The sequence below is a fragment of the Suricata suricatta genome, chromosome 15 (genome assembly GCF_006229205.1).
Source record: "Suricata suricatta isolate VVHF042 chromosome 15, meerkat_22Aug2017_6uvM2_HiC, whole genome shotgun sequence".
Lineage (NCBI taxonomy): Eukaryota > Metazoa > Chordata > Mammalia > Carnivora > Herpestidae > Suricata > Suricata suricatta.
Window position 1 is genome coordinate 35,439,303 of NC_043714.1, and position 19,305 is coordinate 35,458,607.

Here is a 19,305-nt window from a genome sequence, read left to right on the forward strand (position 1 = left end):
AGGCAGAGACTGAAGGATGTAGGGAGAGAAAGAATCCACCAAGGGAGAAGCCTTTGGAATGTGACCGATGGTTATATCTGAGTACTCTGAAAGGAAAGCTGACTAAGGAAGCCCTTCAGTAATGCCCATTGGCTGTAAGACAATAACCCCTTCAGCTTGTGTTTGTTTTGAGTGCCCCGTTTCTTGACTTTGGGATGATGTCTATAGTACCACCCTGAGCTTTGAATCCATGCTCCTATCACTTAAAAGTGATGAAATAGTCCTTCTCTGATCCAAGATGTTCTGGTCCAGCTGTCTATACAGATCAAATAAATTAGGTATTGACCAAGATATTTCTCATTTTGTGCAAAGTGCTTTGTACTTACTGTAAAGACTTGTGAAATGGAAGGGAGACAAGGAAGGTTAGAAAATAGCCTTTTAGAACATAAACAGTTTTAGTGTTTAGATACCTGATTAAATACATATGTTTGATGTAAACAAAGAGTTTTCTTTCACTTACCAAGTGTTATTAACCTTGGATCATGAATAGGGATTTACAACACTGTGACTCTGGACTTCAAATTAGCCAAAAGAACAAAAAGATAAAATGCAAAGTAGAAAATTTAGAGCCAAAATTAAATGAATGATTTCCACCAATTTCTAATGTATTCTATTTACCTATTAGTAAACATCATTTAAAAAACAAGAACTGAGATTTTTGCCTTCCAGGTAACTGAACTGTCAGCTTTTTAATATATTATAAATTTGAATAGTCACATCAACATAATCAGTACTTTATATAGAGAGGTACTTATGAAATAAGTATCAACTGGTTTATTGAATAAAGGTTCAGATTTACACTAACAGCTTTCTAGATGAAATTAACACATGTGGAAGAAAACTCTAGTGTTTTCTTTCATGGTTAATATGAATTAAATTTCCCCTGTGTTACTTTATAATCCATTTGTTACTTGATTTTGCTTGGTAGATTTTTTTGTTTTAAAAATCCTAAGATGTCTATAACTGACTAAACCTTTTACTTCCCTGATTCCTTGATTCTTAGAAATATACTATCAGGTCAAACATCCTTAAAAACCTATGTCACATGATTTTCATTTCCTCTTACGACTTCTCTATCCAGGTACCCACCTTGGCCAGCTGTACCCACAGAGTGCCATTAACAACTTCTTTCACCTTTGGTGTTTGAGACTGATTGACCCAGGTATATGGGCCTCTGGCAGGCTCCACGCAAACCTAAAAGTTGCTGTTGAGGAAAATCTGAAGTTGGGATGTCCTACCTTCTACTTCTTTAATCCATAAACAAACCAGGAAGCAAAATAGCTTCCTGGTCTATGTCATAATTTTGTTTCTCCATTCCATGTTGCGTCTGTTGTAAACAGAGGCAGCTAGGGGTAATACTATTCATATAATATTCCTCCATTATTTTTAAAAGCATTAGTTTTTATAGTACTATCAGCCACTGCTATAAATTACATTTTTTAATGTTTTTTATTTATTTTTGAGAGACAGAGAGAGACAGCGTGAGCAGGGGAGGGTCAGAGAGAGAGGGAGACACAGAATCTGAAGCAGGCTCCAGGCTTTGAGCTAGCTGTCAGCACAGAGCCCCATGCAGGGCTCGAACCCACAAACTGTGAGATCATGACCTGAGCCAAAGCTGGATGCTTAACCGACTGAGCCACCCAGATGCCCCTAAATTACATTTTAACTTAAAAAGAAATTGGCTAAATATTGTTAATAGTCTATGTAAAATGAATCCTTGTTTTAATAAACTTCTACAACAATTCTCCCAATGAAGCACACCTCCCTGTACCCATGCTTTAGTGTAATACCCTTCCCCAGTGACACTGAGCCATGTGATTTGGTTTGGTCAATGGGCATTAGAAAACATGAATAAATCCAGACGAGCCTGTGAAATGAGACATGTGGAACACAGACAAAGCATCCCAGCTGAGGATCACTAACCCACTCTTTCAGCCTTTCTGCTGGCTGACCATAACCGCAGTGAGGGTCCCCCAGCAAGATCAGCAGAACAATAGCTGGGTCCAGTCCAAGATGTTACCCTTCCAAATTGCAAGCAAATCAGATGGGTTTTGTGTTAAGCCATGGAAGTTTCAGCATTATTTGTTGCACAGCAACAGATACTTCAACAATTTCTATTACAAGAAGAGTCTTGCTAAGAGAGGAACCCTGACATGAATTTGTATTTTCATAAGCAGTGGCTTCAAACACCTTCTTTTCTCTGGAGCAGTGTTTCTCAAAATGTGGTCTCTGCATCAGAATTCCTAGAGACTTATCTAAAAATGGCAGATTCCTGGCCCCACTTAATCTCTCCCAGATTCAATGCCTGAAGAAGAACCTGGGAAAATGCATTTTCACAAGATCTCCTGGTGAGTCTTACGTGAGAACCACAGCTATACACCCGTGGTCTCCTGAGTGGAATACACTTAACAGTTTAGTATGGTATGGAGAGAAAATAGAGAAAGCTTGATTTCTATTTTTTCTATTTCATCCTTTTATAATTTCCATTTTTGAGAATGTTACACAATATATCAATATAGTGGTGCATGCATTTTTTTAAATGAATAAGCATAATTATTTTTAGCATATCCACAGGAAATCAGGTAAGATTTCCTGAAGTGGGTAGCAGCTGAGGTTGACCTTACAAGAGGGAAAGAATCCACCTATCTCAAAAGGGAGAGGAGAAGGCAGGAGGTCAGGCCTGCTATGAAGATATTCTAAGTGGGGAAGTACATTGTAAACAAAAACTCAAAGGGGAGAAAAATGAAGATGTGTGCATTGAGTCACAAATAGTATGGTGCTCTTGTAGAATAAAGAGGCAGAAAATGTGGCAAGAAATAAGCAGTACATGAGTGGAGAAGTGGAAAGAGGCATGAGAGACACCAGCACAATCTGGCCTCTAATCCACGAGGTATCGTGAGGAAAGCTCCACCTCTATTGTCAGATGACTTGAATTCAATTCCTGATTCAACCATGGACCAACAAAGCCCTGCAGAAAACAGTGTCTCTGATTTCCACTTTCCTCATTTTGAAAAATAGATTTAATATCAATGTCTGCATGTTTTGTCACAAATCTTGTAAATATTGCCTAACATGGTCCTTAAGTTAGCATCAATTAGTTAAGTTATTAACATCAATGCCTAAAAGTATATCTGTATTTAATATAAGTCCATGACTGTATACATTGTAAGCCATAATGCAAGATGGGAAACATAGATTTTTAAGTACTCTTCCTTTAAACACACAATGATAAAAATTGCCTCTTTACCTAAAACAGTTTTGATTTAATCAGTTCCTCCCTGATTATTCTGTTATTCAGAATCTGTATTTCCTGTGAGCTGAAGTGAACTGAGAAGCTGGTGATAACTCCTATGCCCTACCACATACTCCTAAAATTAGTTTATAGTGTTAGTTCTCACTGAGAAGAGCGAACGTGAAAACATTATGATCTCAATGGGGAGAGCCAAATGCATCTCATGAGTTGGTCAAATAAAAACTACTCGAAATCATGTCTAAGGATCAATAAAATTCCTGGTGCAGAGGTGATCTAATTATCCGGGAAGAACATTATGATCAGCATAACTTATTAGCAAGATAAAACTGTGGAGTGTGATATTAACTGCCAGGAAATCATTTTCTCCCCTAACCCTGCCCGCACCCTTCTCCCAGCCCCAAACCCTATGGATACTTCCTGAAATTTACCTCTTTAACACAGTGTTTGGGATTAGAACCTCATTGATGCTAATGAGCTTTGATTTCAAAATGTCAATTCTTTGGGAGTATGTCAGGTAACCGCCCTTAATGGATTAACTAGTTAACTGTCTCTATTTCCTTGTAGGACATGGCTGAGATACATGTAACCAAGGCATTAAGAATTTTTGTGGTGATGGGGCTCCTGGGGGGCTCAGTCAGTTGAGCATCCAATTCTTGATTTCAGCTCCGGTCATGATCCCAGGGCCATGGGGTCAGGCTCTCCGTTGGGCTCTGTGCTGAGCATGGAGCCTGCTTAAGATTCTCTCTCTGTGTGTGTCTCTCTCTCTCTCCCTCTCTTCTCCCCCCCACATCTCTCTCTCAAAAAGTGTTAGTGATGAACAGAAATTAGAAGTAATTAAGGAACAAGAGGCACTTAGGGAGCACAGTCATCTTTGGCACTTGGGACAACCATAGGCAAGCTCTGAAGGTTCTAGGCTATTTTAAATTCAGAATAAGCACTAGAAGAAAGGCCAACCTATCCTCATATTAAATATCCTTACTGACACACTAATATAATAAGATGCTCTTCTCAGGATATATCAGACTTGGTTGCCCTGGGCTTGTCTTCTTCCCCAAATCAGGTAACTATGCTTTAGTGTGTGAGTGCCTGTTACTTTGTGCTCTGATTTTAAGGAGGCAGCAGCAGTGGTAACAACAAGAACAACACTGACAATAATAACTAACATTATTGTGTCTGGCATTGTGTTAAGATCACATACATTGGCCAGTCTTCCTGGGTTCAAATCCTGGGCTTGTCACTTCCAGTCAGGCTACCCTGTACCTCTCTATGCCTCGATTTCCTAACTTTTAAAATAGGGATAATAGTGAGTACCTTTCTCCTGGGATTGTGGTGAGGATCAGATGAATATGTAAGGTACAAGGAATGGTGTCTGGCCTATCTTAAGTACGCAGTAAATGTTAATCATTCCTATTGAGTGTTAGTCCAATCCAAGATCCCATAATAAGTCCTTCATCAACATTAATATAATCCACAGAGTAAGCTCTTACATTTTATAGATGAGGAGACTGAGTTTCAAAGAGCCCACGTTATTGGTCAGCATCAGACACATAGAAAATGATGGAGCTGGGTCTCTGGCTCAGGTCTGCCTGATGCGAAGTCCAAGCTCCAAGCAACTGTATTTTCTTGTGACATGTGTGACATGCTGATAATTGTACAAAGAGAAATTGCTAGGTTCTTTGTATGTTAAGTTATAATTTAAATAATTCTCTGCTACAGGCCCTTTTATGTTTTCCTAATGTTTTGAAGTGGGGTTCACAGGTTAACGGTAAGCACCTTCAGTCCATTTATTCTAGAAAAAAATTGATCACTTGGTCTGTGCTTACTGACCTCCTCCAAAATTTCCTAAAAAATCAAAAATTCCTTTCCCATATCTAAAAATTTTATTACATAATCACCAGGTTTATTTGACTGTGCTCTGCATAAAGATACAGAGTAGCACACCAAAATTTTGGCCGATACATGGAAACAAAAGATTTTCCTCTTGATATTTAAAAATATCAAAAGATAGGATCCAGCTAGGTACAACCCAGTCACTTTCTTTTATGCACTATTCAAGTTTTACTGCAAACACTTATCCTAGGCGCAATCTAAGAAATTAGGAAAAATCCAACATTATTGATTCTATAGGAATTGGTTTTTGAAAGAGATGGCTGATAGTCAGATGATGCATAACTTAACTGATACTTCATACAACAGAATGGTAGATAGACTGCTTTCTCTCTACAGAAACCAGCTCTGGAATGAAATACGTAATGTTTATAATCACGCCTAAATATAATATCAGCTTTGGAGCTACCGCCTGGTTCTTCACTTGCAAGTGAATGCTACAGGGAGAGACCTGGAACCTGAAAAATGAATATTTAGGTTGTCTACTGGATCTACTTTGCACCTCCATCTCTGGGAGCTTCCCCCCAGACCCCAGAGTATGACCCAGCAGTCATACTGACACCCTACGATTCTACCTCCTTAGAAATGGTAGTTTGGCCCAGAGATGGACACTTAATAAAACTGGATCAGATACAAACTTATAGGATTTGGTCTACACATGGGACAGAAACGTTGACATACCCTCACAGAAATTGGGGATATGAAACGAAGAAGGCTCGCCCTCGCAGAGATAGGGGTGGGAGCAGAGACTGAAAGTCAGAAGCTGAGAGCAGTCACCTCTCAAAGACCTCGTCCCAGGCTGCACCTTCGCCCATGGGCCCAAAGGAGGAACACAAGGCATCGTCCACTGAACGGACCTGCAAGATTCAAAGAAAGGAAAAAAGCCAGTCATAAAAAAAAAAAAAAATCTGTTGATTAACAAGTGGTCTTTTTTGCTCTTGCTAACATGACCCACTATTTAAAGCAAGATTCTCAAGATACGAGTTATGTAATATATATGGGCTTTGGAAACTGATTCTTATTTTATACACACAGGAAAGATTTTATTAAATGAATCCAGGCATGTAAAATTTAGTCCAATTACCACCATTCAGTATTGTTAGGCCATCTAAGCAATTTTCATTAGTATCTTTTTATGCATATTCAAGAATATACAATGAGAGTAGGAAATACCCGTTTCTACAGTACGCTAATTAGAGAGAAAAATTCAGTTTGAATTCACCAAATGGGAAGCTTTTTTTGGATTAATTATTGATGAAAGGCTCATCAGGTGCTCATAAACGACAGTGACAAGATTTATCTTGGATATATTCAAAAGTGCTTTATTTATGGTAGCTCTAAATTATTGATTGTATTATAAAGATTTCAGAGTATATTTTTTCCTTTAGGGGACAGTTTTTTAACTGTACCCTGAAACATTGGTCAGTAATAAGTTTAGTGACACTGTTTGTCCCTCATTAACTTGTTTTAAAAATTAAATAGCAGTTGCTAGATATATAAGTGAAGGAAACGGAGGACAGAGACAAATATCTTGGGGAAAATAGGGAGAAAAGACATAGAATGAGGTAAATAAATCAAAGAATGCATTTGAATTCTTAATTTTGTTTAGAGTATGTGTATAGATAGATATAGCTCAAGTCTAATTAAGTGCCATTTTTATGTAGCCAGAATTATATAGCCAGGAGACACTATTTCTCACTATAAAAAATATGCTGCCACAAACAGGAATTCCTTCTTCCTATTTATTGCCGCCTTTTTTTCTTCTTTTTAGTTTTTCCAATGTTGCCTCACACTTAAGTTTAGAGAAGCTAGTGACGTAGTGAATGTGACATATTTACAGAAAAAGTATGCCCAATTCTACCTCAGATCATGATACCACTAGAGAAAGTGATTGGGTCCTTGAAAGGCTATACAGACACCAGGGATGAAATGAAGTGACCAGTTATCTGGGTTACAAGGTACAGCCATCAGCCTCCTGAGCTGGGAACCTGGGTGAGTTCAAAGTAACCAAAACTAATCATCTCCTCTCTAGAATTTAATGAAAGATTAGATACTTTGGTTTTTCTTTAAATTTTTAAATGTTTATTCATTTTTGAGACAGAGAGAGAGAGAGAGAGAGAGAGGGGGAGGGAGGGAGAGAGGGAGAGAGAGAGAGAGCGCGCGCGCATGAGTAGGGGAGGGGAAGAGAGACAGGGGACACAAAATCTGAAGCAGGCTCCAGGCACTGAGCTGCCACCAGAGTCCATCACATGGCTCAAACTCAAGAACCGCAAGATCATGACCTGAGCTGAAGTCCGATGCTTAACTGACTGAGCCACCTGGGCACCTCATGAAGGTTTAGATATTTTGTACCTGTGTGTGGTTTTTCAAAAGAATAGTTGAGGGGCGCCTGGGTGGCTCAGTCGGTTAAGCATCTGACTTCGGCTCAGGTCAGATCTCACATTTGTGGGTTCGAGCCCCGCGTCAGGCTCTGTGCTGACAGCTAGCTCAGAGCCTGGAGCCTGCTTCTGGTTCTGTGTCTCCTTCTCTCTCTGCCCCTCCCCCTCTCATGCTCTGTCTCTCAGTATCGAAAATAAATAAAACATTAAAAATAATAATAAATAAATAAAATGTTTATTCATTTTTGAGAGAGAGAGAGCATGAGTAAAGAAGGGGCAGAGAGAGAGGGAGACACAGAATCTGAAGCAAGCTCCAGGCTCTGAGCTGTCAGCACAGAGCCCCAGAGGGGGCTCAAACTCACAGACCGTGAGATCGTGTACCTGAGCGGAAGTTGGACATTTAACTGACTGAGACACCCAGAGACCCCTACTAATAGAAAAATTTAAAAACAATATGTGTTAGAAAAAATATAGAAATGTTGTTTAAATGGGTGAAGGGCAGTAGGAGATACAGGCTTCCAGTCATAGAATGTGAAAGTCGTGGAACAAAAGGCACAGCATAGGGAACATAATCAATATTATTGTAATAGTGTTATCTGGTGACAGACGGTGGCCACCCTTGTGGTGAGCACAGCATGATATATCGAGAAGTTGAATCACTGTTTTACACTTAAAACTAAAGTAACATTGTGTGCGAACTCTACTAAAAAAAATTGTTTTAAGTATGATGCTGCTAAAGATGCCAGAATAGGCAGACCAAATGATTTACAACCCTTTAAATAAAAGAAACTGCCTTTACCAGTTAGGGTAGTCTACTTGCTTGGCATGGATCACTTACAGACCTGATGCTCAGTTGTGAGGAATGTAGATGGCACCAGTAACTGGGGGAAGTACTTGCATGAAAGTTTGCAAATGAGCAAACTAAAGCCCAACAGGATTAATTAAATTGCCTAAGGTCACACAATGCTACATTTCACATCTTCTGACTTTCTTCAGTATTTCTTCAACTAATCCACAATTCTGTGAATTCTTAAGGGCCCAACAAAAGAGGGAATTGGAGGCTTGGAGAATATCAGTGATTTCTCCAGCTATATGACTAATTGGTGGCAGAGAAAAGATGAGAACCCAGCTTTTTTTGCTTTCAAGTCCACAGATGTTGTCTCTAATGAATAGAGGTCAGCACTGACTGGAGAGAAAAAAAATTAATAAATGAGATAGATGTGGGAGCACCACTGATAGAAGAAAGATCAATAGAGGAGTTAGAAAAACAGCAGTAAAGCTTTCACTATAATTGGCTAGTGATTGTCCACGAAGTAAATACAGGAGATGGATTAAATAAAATTGATCTCATTAACCACTACAGATACTGAACCAAAATAACTTTTAATCTATTATAAACTCACTTTAATCCAAGTTCCTGTTATCAACATGTGTGCAACTTGCTTGGTTGGCAGAAATATTAACGCTAGATATAAAACTAAAATCAATATAATTTTTAAATTGTGCTTTAATGTCTGACAAAATCTTTAGATACATGGTACATTTCTGTATGACATATTTCTGGTATTAATGGTTTCAAAAATAATTTATTCACTGCTCTATCCTTTTACCTATAAGACATTCAAATATTAAAATGTGTAACTTCTACCTCCAGTTTGTTTATTTTCCTTTTGATATTCATTGTTTCCCAAAGGAAATTATTATACATTTCAATAATAATTATTCTAGTAGTCCTACGCATAGCTTAAAACCTCCTGAACCTTCTTTCTGTCTCTGAATAACTCTTGCAATCCACTTTCCAGTATCTTGGATGGGCTGGAGGAAAGGACAGTTATTCTTTATTATGGATAACAGGAATATAAAGCAAAGAAGGAGAACCAATAATTATTGCATACCTAATAATATACCTAATAATTATTGCATTGCCTAACATCAGGCAATGTGCAAGATGCTTACATACATTTTCTTATTTAATCCTCAGAAAATTCCTGCAAGACAGGTGTTGCGACCCCTACTTCACAGAAGAAAGAAGAGGAACTAAGGAGTTAAGTCCCATGGTCACAAGGTCACATACTTGGTAAGTGACTTGGGAGTCCAGAATTCAAATTTACATCTTTCTTTAGATCCTATTGCATCAGATTTTTATATTTGGAAGATCCAAAAATACTTTTAAATAAAAGACATACCTAAGACCAATCACCAATAAATAAATGTCACAAATTAAGATTGAGATCAATAAGAACACAAATGGTTGAAATTTATTTCAAGCTGTGGTCTGATTCACACAATATATGGCCTTCATTCACAGCAAGCTGACTTTGCAGGTGTTTAACAATCAGACAGTATTGCAGATGTTGTCTTAGAAATGATTATTTACTTACTTATAAATAAACTCTGATTTGCATAAATACAGACAGAATAGGCAACTAAAAATCATACTCACATGAAAAGTTTAGTACATAAACTGAGGAACTTCCAGCTGTGCCAGCTCAAAACCAACAGATGAGGTTCACTTTGTGTATTTTCCAAGTAATCATGACAGCATCTTATAAATACAAGAACATGAGCGAACAGCAAGTCAAAAATCATTCTTATTCTCTCTTCAGATTGAGTAACATAAATAATCTGGAAAATTACTAGTGTCCTATAAAGGTAATACATGCTTTAATGCAGAGATAGAGAGAAGGTATCAGTAGATAGATAGAAATTCACTAAAATCAGAATGCGCAGGAAGACCATTTTGGAAGAATAACAGAGTGACTTGTAGAGGTATTTTTTTTAAAGAAATTCAATATTCTTACTTCCTGTTTCTTATTTGTTTATCCACATTTATCATACACTTGACAAAGATATCCTGAAAATATTTAAAGATAATATAAGAGACTCATCATCATTTGAAAATTTTTTTCATCCTCCTATCACCCAACATATACTAACATTTTTCTTCAATACATAAACACACATTTTCCAACAAGATTTCCAGAGTGGAAATAAAAAGACCTGACACTTTCTGATCTGTTGAAGGAATGAATAAACAACACAACAAAAGTCCTTTCATCTCCTAACAAAGGGCCTTTCAAACATGATGTATTATTTTACCTCTAATGCCTTAGCAATTCAGATCCAATTCGGGGGATATGCCTAACTCAGATTTTAGATAATAATGTAAAAAAAAATCATAGTCTGTCACTGACCATGATATAGCCAATAAAGGATCTGGGGCATTTTTCTACAATGAGCCACATGCAAATAATTTTTGGTTTTACAGGCTGTAATGTTTCTGTAGTAGGCAATACATAAACTAATGACTACAGTCTTGTTCCAATAAAACTTTATTTACAAAAACAGACAATAGCTGGATGTTAAGTGAACTTACTGTGGTGATAATTTTGCGATATATACAAATATCAAATCATTACATTTTACACTTAGAACAAATATAATGTCATTTGTCAAGTATACCTGAAAAAATGCACTAGGTGGATTTTGCAGACAAACCATAGTTCACTGATTTCTATAAATCAGTTTCTTATAATTTTATATAACCAATTTCTTATAAATTTTATAAGGACTTTGCTTTTATAGTTAACAGAGGCTCAGGAATGTTAGAATTCAACTTTAAAGCCCTTTTGCCAGCAGGAAAATATAAAATTTGATCTTGATGATTTGGCTTTAAGATTATTTCCCTGATCAAGTCAACTGTAAGTAAGGCCTGAAAAAAGCAAAGTGCTATGTCTTCAATGAGAGATAAGCACTGTAGGCATCTGTTCCAAAACTGAACTTCTTGGGAATATGTGCTAATATCTCATGGTTAAATAGAACATTTTTATATCTTTTCTTCAAGCAGATGTTAACATTACTGGCACCATTGATAGAAGCGAAAATGGCAATGAATGGTCAAGAAAAATTATCATCAGAATTAACTTGAGCAAAATCAAGCTATGTGTTGCAAACTCCTTTTTCCCCAATAATGAGCATAATTACCAGGCCATTGACTCTGTCTCCTGGCATGGACAGGAAACAAAACACACTGTCCTCAATGACAGGCAACAGAACATCTCTTATCTCTCTCCTGATTCACAGTAATATTTTCTATTCAACTAGACTGTGACCTTCTTGGGAGTGGGAACACAGATACCCAAGCTAGGTTGGTCATCAATATATATTTGTCTCATGAATAAATAAAATCCTTAATAATGATTTTTGATGCTTTAAAAGGAAAGCATGGCTGATTTGTAGAACTGGTATCTGGAAGCCCTATGGCCAAGTTGTTCTACCATGGTATTGTTTCAACTCAGTGTTAACCACAGAGTAGAATAATGTCAAGACATTGCAGTTAAGTTTAATCAAATGTTTATAAATAACCTGCAGTGTGTTTATCATAGTGCAAAAGCTATGAATACAAGAAAAGGTGAATTTTCTGCCCCCCACCCCCAGCATGTAGCCTATATACCATGAGTGCCCATAATAGTCTCATAAGCATGCTGGTGAAACCGAGCAAAGAGCTAATTTTTTAAAAAGTTGTGATACATTTGGAAAATTTATTTAGCTCCATTTGGAAGTATTAGAATGTATAAACAGACAAATAGATTAGCTCAGACTTCAAAAAGGAAGAAAGACAAACTGTAAACTCTGGCATTTTTCAAAGTACTCCATTTTATGAGTATATTGAGTATTATAATTTTAACTATTTCACTTATTTGCATGGCAATTTGCTACACTTGTCTGCTTTGGGGTGATAACCCATAACCAATAATCCCCAAACTATTGCAATGTCTGCCAACATAAATTGATGTCTCATTCAGAGATCTGCCATAGGCTATGGTGGCTCCACCGTAGACTACAGAACATGTCTAGATTGGCGTCCTTTGTCTCTCATCCTGGAACTCAGGGCAAAGGGGGAGCAATCCCTGGAGCACTACCTTCTCACCTCAGGACAAAGACAATAGTGAAAGAGGCTGAGTGAGCCAAACAGTGGGAACTGTGCAAAGCCTCTGATTCAGTATGGGATGGATAGCATTCATTGACATCCCAATCCAAGTCACTTAGTTAAGTCCAAGATTAATGGAACAAAAATGTTTACTCTTTGTGCTGGGCAAGGCGGACAGTAAATATTTCCTAATCATCAGTTGCAAAGTCTAGAGTGGATTAGGACTACAGCAGAGAAATTTTATTTGGAAATTTCAAAAATACTTAAATATGTGATCATAAACTTCTGAAATAATCAAAGAACAGGGCACCAGAGGAAGGGAAGGTGAGTGTTGATACACAGAAGGAATCAGACAGGCTAATCTCTTCTAGCACAGATTTAGTTTTCATGCCTAGAGAATGCAATTTGAGTTTATCAACAAAAAAGAACACATAGGATATTTTAAAAATATTTCTGCTCCAATGGACAGTTGAGGATAGCATTTTCTTGGATTTTTTATTTTAGATTTTTTTTGAGACCCTGTGTTGATGTAGCGATAATTGTAATTGTTGTGCTTAGTGACTGCTAATATCTGAACAGAATAAAGTCTAAAATTTCTACCATAAAAAAGAAAATATTTTCCTCTATGACATTTTTTTCTGGATTGATTTAGATTATAATAACCAAAATCAAAATAAAGAGAAGAGGCATGATTTCCCAGAATTAAAAGGAAATGCAGGATTCACACCCCTGAAGCAATGGCTATGCTATAAAGAACAGCAAATGGACTTTCTGACATTAATCTCAACATATTTATTCATTTCTGAAGAGCAGCCCCCGACACTGAGAGCTGCTAAGTTATATGTTATAAATAATCAATAGAACGGAATGAACAAAATCAGAGTTGGAAAAAAATTATTCTACAAATCTCTACTAACAGAATAATTTGTAGAAACTGCTAGGAACTGAAAAGCATCCTCAAAACCAAGCCATGTGAGAAATATCAGTTTCCTTCCTTCTTAGATTAAGAAATCCTATTTTCTAGTTCAGCTCAGCAGGTATCTATTAAGCACTGTTCACTGATTTGGTGAACATTTACTGCATGCTTACTAGGTGCCTACTCCTGCTAAGTGTGGAGAATACAGCTAGGAAATACAATCCCAGCTCCCAAAATCATTCTAGCAAGATCAAAAGCAACCAAATAATTGTGATACACTGTGGTGAGTGCTATGAGATGCTCTCCTAGCCTTGTTTCCCCAAGAAACAAACTAACACATGATTTTGAGTAAAAATAACTTATTTGAGGGGTGAAGGAAACACCAGTAGGGAAGTGGGGAAGTGAGAAAGGAAGGATGCAATGTAAAGCAAGGTACCGCTGTGAGGTACCACCTCCCAGGGACCTCGGAAACGGTGTGGAACACACACCTTGGAGGAACAGGGCTGGATCATTAATTTCCCAGCCCTGTTGTCTTGCTGCTGTGTGAGCAAGCAGAGAGGGAGAAGGCCTCTAGCTAAGGGAGGTAGACGCTAGCGATTGGAAGTTGGGCTGTATGCACTGGAATGATGAGGGTTGACAGCATACAGACATCAGTTACCAAAGTGTCAGATTCACAACTTGAGAGCAAAAAGGGAAGAAGTGAGGAAAGGCTTCCCGGAGATTACACTTTAGATGAGATTGTAAAATGTACAATACTTATTGGGTTTAAGAAAGCAAATTTCTGGCAGGACAAGTGGGAGGGCATCCTAACCAGAAAGTGCATGACACTTTAGAGAAAGCACAAGTCCTGCGTGCGTATAGCTAACATATAGGAGCAAGAGAGACACAAGGGAGGATTGCTGAAAAATGAAGCTAGGTGTGTCAGCAGGAGTAAGATCAGGGTTAGCCTTGAATCCTATCCTAAAAAACTTGGATTCAACATCATATAATATTTGTGAAACATATAAAATAGGGATCTGCTGTAAAGAATAAAAGCATGATTTCAATAGCAAAAACATGGCAGTCATTAGCAATCAGGGTGACATTCATATCTTTTGTTTTCTAAGTGAATAGTCTCAGTTGAGTAGCGTGGGCTCCGCTCTGATACTGGGGATTTATATATCAGTGATAAGAGACAAAGGGACTCCCTGGATACACTGATTTCTTAGCAGGGGAGAAAATAAGTAATTAAACAAATAATAAGAATTTCAGACAGAAGTGTATTAATAAAAGGTCAGTGAAGTAAAAAAATGTCTGGGCTCTTTGGCTAGGAATGTTCCGTAAGGCTTGCTTGAAGAGGACATTTAAGCTGAGAACTCAATGATGGGGAGGCAAAAAGGCTGATGAAAAAGCATTCTCTCTAGAAGATGTGGCAAATGAGACTCTTCTGAGGTAGAGATCTGAGATGTGATTGTAGACATGGCCAGAGGCAGATCACATCAGAGTGAGGAATGGCAATTTTAGTCTAAGGGTGATGGGAAGCCTTTAGAGGATTTTAAGCAGTTGAGTAATAAGATCTAGTGTGCATTTTTAAAAAAAAAGAATTATTCATCCTCCCCCTTAGAGAATAGGTCATAGAAAGACAAGTGTGGAAATGGGAAACCAGACGGGAGACTTGCAATAGCCGAGGGGAGAGATGAAGGTGGCTTGGGTAGTGATAATGGTTGGAAGAGATGGGAAGCAGTGGTTGGAATCTACTATTTTAGAGATTATCAGGATCTATTAATATATAATGAGAACTACGGGAGAAGAGGACTTAAAGCTCCTGAGTGAATAGTGGTCCTATTAATGCTCTAAGTATTATGTTATCTGAATTTCTTATTATTGTGAAAATAGTGTATATCACAGGTTTGGACTATAGAAAGTCTCTAATAATTGTTGAATGTTAGCATGATGATGATGATGATGATGATGATGATGATATTGCAATACAGGAGTAATACTAAAAATAATTCTAGGTCAAACCCACCCCGTGGTCCAGAATTAAGCAGGCTTCCGTGTGCCCTGCCTGCTGTAACATTGCCTGTTTTACCTGCAGCCTCGTGTAACTCTTCCTCCACGTTCCCTGGCTATTCTCATCAACTAGTTTGTCAGTTAACTTCATTGTCTTCTCTTGGCATCTCCTTTTCAGATATCCTAGGCTCCATCCTATCCTCTGTCTCTTGACCCATTAATTGAATCTGAGCCTCTTTTTGTTATTTCTCTATTGACCGGTATCATGGCAGTGGCAACAGCATCAGCAAATGTGTGGAGGTGAGAAAAACACTTTGTTTTATGTACCTCACCCGTGAGCTCCCATTCTACTGGACTGGTAGGAAATTTAACCACAGTCACAGGTTCACCAGTCTGCTTCATAGTTTGTTTTTTAAAATTTTATTTTATTTAGAGGTGGGAAGGGACAGAGGGAAAGAGAGAGAGGAGAGAGAGAGAATCTTAATCCATGCAAATACGGGGCTCTGTCTCACAACTCTGGGATCACAACGTGAGCTGAAGTCAAGAGTCAGATGCTCAACTGACTGACTGAGTCACCCAGGTGCCCCCCACAGTTTGTATATTATGTGACGTCAAAGAGGTAAGAAGAAGGTCTCTCTGGTAATTGGTCATCTCTCCACACAGATTACTGCCGATGTGTTCATGTTGATGTCTATCTACACTGTCCCTTCTCTCCATTCTCTTCTCCTAGCCTTGGGATAGTCTCAAAGTAAAATGACACCAGAAAAAGTTAACCACGCAAGGAATACTTCATTCACAATTATTGCAACTGGGAAGAGAGATTGAATTCAACATAGTTGAAACAAAAAGCCAGAGAGTTTTAAAGTGAGGTCGTGGAAAAGTACTGGATCATGCTTTTAGCCCGGGAGTTTGCCTAGGTGGTTAGGATTTCTATGTTTGCTAATTGGTGCTTATCTAAGACTCTGACACTCTCACAAAGATTAGGAGATAGGCGCCTTATCTTTCTTGATGATTACATTTCAAACCAGTAGCTGGCAGGTCTTCAAGAGACAAATTCCTGGAGTGTAAAATTGGCAGGAATCTGAGAGATGATTTACATCTCAAAGGGGCAGAGAGGATTTTAACTTTGTAAGTTTTCTAAAGTAACTGCTGCAAGAAAAGGGAACTTGGAGGCTGAAAGTCAAGAAGAAACCAATCTAAAGTTAAGCCAAGCTGAGGGGAATGTTAAGGCCTCCTTCATCAATGTGGAGACTTTTTTGAGGAGATATGATTCTTGGCCCTAGTCATGTCCACAAGGCACACTTCTCTGGGATCTTTCAACTTCCCAGTTCCAACACCTCAGACCTCTGTCCATCCCACCCCAGCCGGGGAACCCTCTTCCTTTATGGGCTGGGAAGTGAAGGTTATGTGGGTTTCTATCTTCTCTCTTTTTCCAGGTCACTCTGATTCTTAGGGAAATCTCTCTACTCTTTTCTTGTTGTTTATGTCCTAATTGGTCCTAATTAGAAGAAAAATCAGTACAAAAAAAATTGTGCTTTTTCATCCAGGACTGAAAGAACTTAGTCCGTAAACCTTCCCAAGAAGTAGAAGGTGGGTCATGGATGTGGAGGGAATATTTGCATTCTGTTTTTCCATGTTAAAAAAAAAAAAACAAAACCTGAAGGAAAAGCAAAGCAGGACTAAGTGTTCATACGTAAGCAATTATGTTCACGTTCTGCTATAAAGACAATGTACTTCACAGAGTGATTATGGATTTAATGAGAAAATGCATATTCCAGACTTTCAGGTACTCAATAAATAAACTCCTTTCTCCCTCCTATTCTTTCATTAAGAAATGAAGTATTCGTGGAGGAGGGCACTTGTAGGGGGGACCACTGGATGTCATATGGAAAGCAATATGACGATAAACTATGTATAAAAAATATATATATAACCCACTAAAGAAAAGAAAAGAAATGAAGTATTATTACCTGTGTTTTGAGAAAACATAGAATGCCTCTGTCATTCCAAGACTTTTGCAATTTTTTTCTCTTCTGAATTTTCAAACTCCACCCTATATGTTTAATATGTTTGTCTTATTCTGATCAACAGCCATAACAAATACTGTAGACTGAGTGGCTTCAGCAGAAATGTATTTTCTTACAGTTTTGGAAGACTGGAACCCAAGATCAGAGTGCCAGCATGGTCAGGTTCTAGTGGGGGCCCTCTTCCTGGCTTGCAGACATCCTCCTTCTGATTGTGTGTTCACGTGGCTTTTCCTGGAGAGGGGGTGCGTGTGCACGTGGTACACGTGTGTAGGTGTGTGTGTGCGTGTGCTGTCTGGTGTCCCTTCTTTTAAAGGCACAAATCCCCCATGACCTCATCTAGATCTAATTATCCTCCAAAGAATCCGTCTCCAATACCATCATTTTGGGGGTTAGGACTTCAACATATAAATTTGGGGGTACACGACTCAATCCATAGCAATATTTTGACTAAATTCAGTAAAAATAAAACCAGTTGATCCAATTTCAGGGCAAAAAAACCCAAGTACTTTTCAGCAGAAAAGTATTTGCAGTGGAAAGGCCATGTGGGTCAGTCTTAACGTTAGCAAGTACATTTGGTTCCTGCCAAGTGAGGCGGTGGAGTCTGCAATGCCAGCTCTATGAGTGGGCGTGTGTCACTGTTGCCTGAAGAAAGAACAGTGCCAAGTGCTGTCACCTGCTGATGCTCCACCTGAGCTAATCTTTTCCATTACACTGAAATCACTCTTTTCCTAATTTAGGATCAAACTAAATAGCAGTTAATGTGAAATAGAAATAGCACATCCATGTGGTGTGTGTGTGTGTGTGTGTGTGTGTGTGTGTGTACACATATGTATTTTTACACATAAAACTTTACTATGGAATTAATTTCTTCTAGATGAAAATAAGAGCATCATGGTACAGAGTATATAAGCTTTTGGGTTCTACTTAGTGATAATAAGCTTCCCAGAAAGGTCTTTCCCTATGCCTCCATTGATACAAAGGCAGCATTCCAAGTTTGTTCATTTGCATCTATCTTTCCTCATTCTGTTTTCATATTTCTCCCTCGCTCGCTGTGTATATGCATAGTTTATGAGGACTCTGACTCCACTGATCAGGGGCTTCTGTTGCCCAGAAGGATTAAAGGCAGCCCCAGTGACTGCCTGAATTGCATATTCATTCTCTCATCCCTTCTTGTCTCTGCTGCATTGTACACAGCCCTATACCACCGAGTCCTAATCCGGACTGCTTGTTTCCATTGTTTTGACTCTGGCATCAACTCCCCGTGCCCTGGGGATGATGAATAACTGAAAACTGAACACGAATTTAATTTGGTATGCCTTGTAAGAAGCTTTTTATGCTGATTTGGTTTAGAATGCTCTGTAACACCAAGGGCCAGTCCCCAATATTAGGAACAATTACTGTACCCGGAATATAACACATACCTCAAAAATGAACTGGGTCACAGATGACTTTCCATTTCAAGTTAGGAGTAATTTAGATTTCTTAATATTTTCTTAATAAATTATTTCTTAATAATTTTAAATAAATATTTTAACATATAAATATTATAATAAAGAGAGCGTTATGGCCCTCTTTTTGGGAAAAATATTTTCAAGCTATTTTGAAAATAAGTACTTGCATTTTAAAAGGATGTATACTTTTTTCCAATAGGACATAATATGAGTATTGTGTTTGATACTATCTCTCTGTTTTCTGAGCATTCATCTGGAGTTACTATCCCTAGATAACCAATCAGAGTAAAGTTTCAATAACAGGAATACAAGTTGTGCTCACACTTTCTTGCTACCATTTAAATGAATGTACCTGTCATGGGCTGAATTGTGTCTCTCCCACCAAAAAAAATCAGAGGTTGAAGTTTTATCCTCCAGTATCTCAGAATATGA

At 38.1% G+C, this 19,305-nt stretch overlaps 1 long non-coding RNA gene across 1 annotated transcript in view; it reads left to right on the forward strand.

The window, feature by feature from the left end:
• The first annotated feature begins 9,553 nt into the window (after positions 1-9,553).
• LOC115278680 overlaps positions 9,554-19,305 on the forward strand; it is a 38,801-nt gene continuing 29,049 nt past the window's right edge. The window contains exon 1 of the long non-coding RNA XR_003903029.1: positions 9,554-9,634. This is a non-coding gene — a long non-coding RNA (uncharacterized LOC115278680). The remainder of the gene's footprint in view (positions 9,635-19,305) is intronic.